Here is a 4,715-nt window from a genome sequence, read left to right on the forward strand (position 1 = left end):
GGGATCTTCCCGGACCGGGGCACAAACCCATGTCCTCTGCATTGGCAGGCGGACTCTCAACCACTGCGCCACCAGGGAAGCCTGATTTTTTTTTTATTGTGGTAAAATATATACAACATAAAAGTTACCTTTTTAACCATTTTTAAGTACACAATTCAGTGGCTTTAAGTACATCCATAATGTTGTCTAACCATTGTCACTATTCATTTCCAGAACTTTACATCATCCCAAACAGAAGCCCCACACCCATTAAATGATAACTCCCCATTTCCCCCCCCCCGCCCCCGGATAATTGCCTATTCTAGGTACCTCATATAACAGGGGTCATAAAGTATTTGTCTTTTTGTGTCCGGCTTATTTTACTTAGCATAATGTTCTCAAAGTTCAGCCACGTTGTAGCATGTGTCAGAATTTCATTCCTTTCTAAGGCTGAAAAATATTCCATTGTATGTCTATACCACATTCAGTTAATCCATTCATCTGTTGATGGCCCCAGGGAATTTTTAAACAACTAGATATTTCATTTCTAACATCTCCAAAAATTTAAAAATATGTAATAATCTTTCATGTATATGATCTCTTCTTTTAAATGTTTGAAGACATTAATTATACTTTCAAAATATCCCTGCCCTGTAGGCTCTGCTACCTTCGTGTTCTCTCAAGTCAGTAAGTCCCTTTATTTTCTCTCTTCCATAGTGTCAGCTTGCCCCAGGTATCTGGTCATTTTAGATCACAGGCTCATCTTCCTAGATGAGACTCTCTGTAGAATATCTGTTGCCTTTATTTGTACATCTCTCGGGAGAGGGGGACTGGGAATCCAGAGGAGCATCACAGACTTATATCCTGGCCAAATTCTAGTGGGAATAAGGGAGAAGCAGGGTGTATTATCCACACTCACACCTCCAACCTAGAGGCACATTCCCTCCCCTCTTAATGCCCCAAGCCAGAAGAGGGACAGGGGAGAGCCTAGGGGACGGGACTACCTTTGCTTCAGTCTACCAGCTAATCAGCTTGGCTGTTGTCCCAGGTCCTCCTCCTGTGATGCTTTCTCCCACCTCCATTTCCACCTCTGTAAAATGGGTGTGAAAATAGAAAGAATTATTCTAGTAGATTAACATTAAATTTTTATCCTCTTTTCTTCAATATTTCCATTAGAGAGAATCTTTTCTGGCTATATCAAGGATGAATAATTAACTCTTTTAAAGAAACTACATTGCACCTACGCATGTGTGACTGTGTGTGTGATTTTAAGTAATGCCATGTAAAAAGGAAGCGCGATTTTTAAATTATGTTTAGAATGTGACATTACTTGAAAAGGAGGCATTAAAATATTTCCATAGGGGCTTCCCTGGTGGCGCAGTGGTTGAGAATTTGCCTGCTAATGCAGGGGACACGGGTTCGAGCCCTGGTCTGGGAGGATCCCACATGCCGCGGAGCAACTAGGCCCGTGAGCCACAACTACTGAGCCTGCGTGTCTGGAGCCTGTGCTCCACAACAAGAGAGGTCGCGATAGTGAGAGGCCCGCGCACCGCGATGAAGAGTGGCCCCCCACTTGCCACAACTAGAGAAAGCCCTTGCACAGAAATGAAGACCCAACACAGCAAAAATAAATAAATAAGTAAATAAATAAATATTTCCATAGTGCTAGGGACTGACGGGTCATATTGTAACTTAAACTAAAAATAAGACAATGATCCATTCTTAGGTAAAAATAATTTTCTTAAAGTGTGTAAAGAAGTTAACACCAGATACGTAACATAAATAGAGCCACAACTGCTGAGCCCACGTGCCACAACTACTGAAGCCCATGCGCCTAGAGCCCGTGCTCCGCAACAAGAGAAGCCACTGCAATGAGAAGCCCGTGCACCGCAACGAAGAGTAGCCCCCGCTCGCCGCAACTAGAGAAAGCCCGCGTGCAGTAACAAAGACCCAACACAGTACCCCAAAATAAATAAATAAATAAATAAAATAAAAAGTCCTGGCTGTTTCTAAACCTGCCTTCAAGAAAGCAGGGATTCCTCAGTTCCCGGGCTCTCTGGCCAGGCTCAGCTCAGTACAACCAATGCCAGGATCAGATTTCGCTGAAATTATAAAATGTAATCTTTCTCTTTCCTCTTCCCTATTTTCCCTCTTTCTTTTCAGGTGAAGGAAATGTTTGCTCCAAGGATCCTAAGTGTATTTGTCTGGTTCCTAAGATAGAGAGACACAGGACTTTTAACAAAATGACCCAGAAATGACAAAATTTAAATCATTCTAAGGAGGCACATTCAACCCGTCCTTTATTATACAACCATATAACCTGGTAAAAAGAATGGTTACTAGAACCAAAACTGAATGAACCATGAACAACAGTCCATCCAGCAAACACTCTAACTTGTACCAAACTACAGTCTACTACCTTCCTAATAAGGCTTGAAGAGCCAGTGATTTCCTTAACTCCATATAATACACCAAGTAATACATTGCTATTTTGTATAATCTCTAACCGCACTGCTCATATCTACAGCTATACAATGTGTAGGGTTCAAAGTCAAACATAGAATACTGCTTAAGCAAGCAAGTAGAGAGCATTAGTATACATTTCCCCAATTCCTCTCTCTTTGGCTGCCTTCCATATCAGGTAGAACATTACTGTACTCAGACCCTACATATGGGCAACTTTCTCAATTGGCTTCTCCAAACGGATAATCACGAGGGCCAATCTTCATGGCCATTTGACTGACTCCTTTTTTTTTTTTTTTAATTTATTCTTGGCTGCGTTGGGTCTTGGTTGCAGGGCACGGGCTTTCTCTAGTTGTGGCGAGCGGGGGCTACTCTTCATAGTGGTGCGCAGGCTTCTCATTGCAGTGGCTTTTCTTGTTGCAGAGCACGGGCTCTAAGCGTGCAGGCTTCAGTGGTAGTGGCACGCAGGCTTAGTTGCTCCGCAGCATGTGGGATCTTCCCAGACCTGGGATCGAACCTGTGTCCCCTGCATTGGCAGGCAGATTCTTAACCACTGAGCCACCAGGGAAGTCCCCTGACTGACTGCTTTTGAATTAGCCTCTTGGCCTGGGGCTGAGCATTTAGTTAGGATCAACACAGACCCCTGTTCCTGCCTTCATGAAGGTTAAAGTTTGGTGTCATTAGGAAAGTTTTGCCATTCTTACTTTTGCAATTCTGATAATCCAAAATATGGTTTTAGTTCTAAGCCCTTGTCTTGTAGTATGAAGTTGGAACCTCCGATGAAGCTTCATTGAAATTAAAGGAAAAGTGCCTGGAGATAGCAAGGAGGCAGCACCAACAAATCTTATTTTTTATTTCATTTTACTCTTGCAGCAGCCTTATCAGGCTTAAAGTAGGCAAGTAATATTGACCTCACTTTCCAGGTGAGCGTATATAAAGGGAGGTTATAGATGACTTGATCAGAGTCATAAAAGCTACTAGGGGGTAGAAAACGGGACTGCAACTTTAGTTCCCTGCCAAGCAGGCTACCAGTGAGTGGCATTGCTATTCTTTGCTCCTTTTGAGTAAAACCTCTTTTGTACTTCCTCCAAAGTGTCCAGCTTTGCCTGAAAAAAAAAAAAATTTTTTTCGAGTGCATCACATCCCAATGAAAATTAGGCATTATCAGAATTAGTGTTCCTTAAGGCCCCTTTAGTCAGTTGTCTCATCAAATTCCCACTTTAAGACATCTTTTCCAGAGACTTGCACAAGTTCTGAAACTCTGGACTTAGGGCTGTTTCCTAGAGCTGGTAGTAAAACTTCAAGAACAGAAAAGGGCATATGGATACCTAGAAGTTTACCTAGGTTTGAAAGATCATAATCTTCATAAAAAGATTTGGTCAGAACTACCTACCTGCCCCCATCCAATCTTCCTCTCTAGCCAGTAGATCTTTAGTGTCATCACTAACCTTAATATCTTTACAAATTTATTTCACATATAAGGTAGCTATATTAACATACATTTAACTAAAAATATTAAATATACCTACATTCTTGCAAGCATATCAAACTGCTTTCATTTGTCTGTATTTTCTGTCCAGATCTTATCTATGTGCATACAAATGCCATGTAGTTTTTAATCATGGCCCATCTTTTATTTTTTTAATGGATATAAATAATAATACCCTAGCTGACTTAAAACATTCATTTTATTCACTTAAAAGCTTTCGGATTGTTCTAAAGGAAGGAAAATCAAAGACCATCGCTCTGTACTTGAACCCTCAACTGAAGAATAAAGTTTTTTTAAGATATTCTTTCCTTCATAGATTAGAGGGAATAGAAGAGAGAGGTGCATCAGTTTTTGCATTTAGCCATGGGAAGTACTTTAAGGTGAGATTACACGTGGAAGTAGAACAAGAAAAAAAAATCCTTGGGGAAGAAAGGGAATAAATGACTCATTAAAAATTATTCTAAAAAAATTTTTTTAAAAAGGAAAGATCAATTTAAATGCTCCCTTACAACACAGATAATCTTATAAAAATGACAAATATAGTAGAGCATAATATTATTTTCATCAGAATATATACTTTTGAACATTTGTTGGCTTGTAATAAATTACCTATGTAGCTCCATGATGAAAATAGCCATTTAACAGAAAAAAAAGTCATGTTTGACATGAAAGGATACCAGAACACAGAACACAGGATGCTGATGACTTTTTCACAATCTTTTTTTTTTTTTTTTTTTTTTTTTTTTCTGCCCCCGGGCCTCTCCCTTTTTTGTGCTCTCCCCTT

General features: G+C 40.2%; 1 protein-coding gene across 1 annotated transcript in view; it reads left to right on the forward strand.

Moving 5' to 3' along the window:
* ERO1B (endoplasmic reticulum oxidoreductase 1 beta) overlaps positions 1–4,715 on the forward strand; it is a 90,207-nt gene that overhangs the window by 1,546 nt on the left and 83,946 nt on the right. The window lies entirely within an intron of this gene.

This window comes from Neophocaena asiaeorientalis, unplaced genomic scaffold (assembly GCF_003031525.2).
Source record: "Neophocaena asiaeorientalis asiaeorientalis breed wild unplaced genomic scaffold, Neophocaena_asiaeorientalis_V1.1 scaffold166, whole genome shotgun sequence".
Lineage (NCBI taxonomy): Eukaryota > Metazoa > Chordata > Mammalia > Artiodactyla > Phocoenidae > Neophocaena > Neophocaena asiaeorientalis.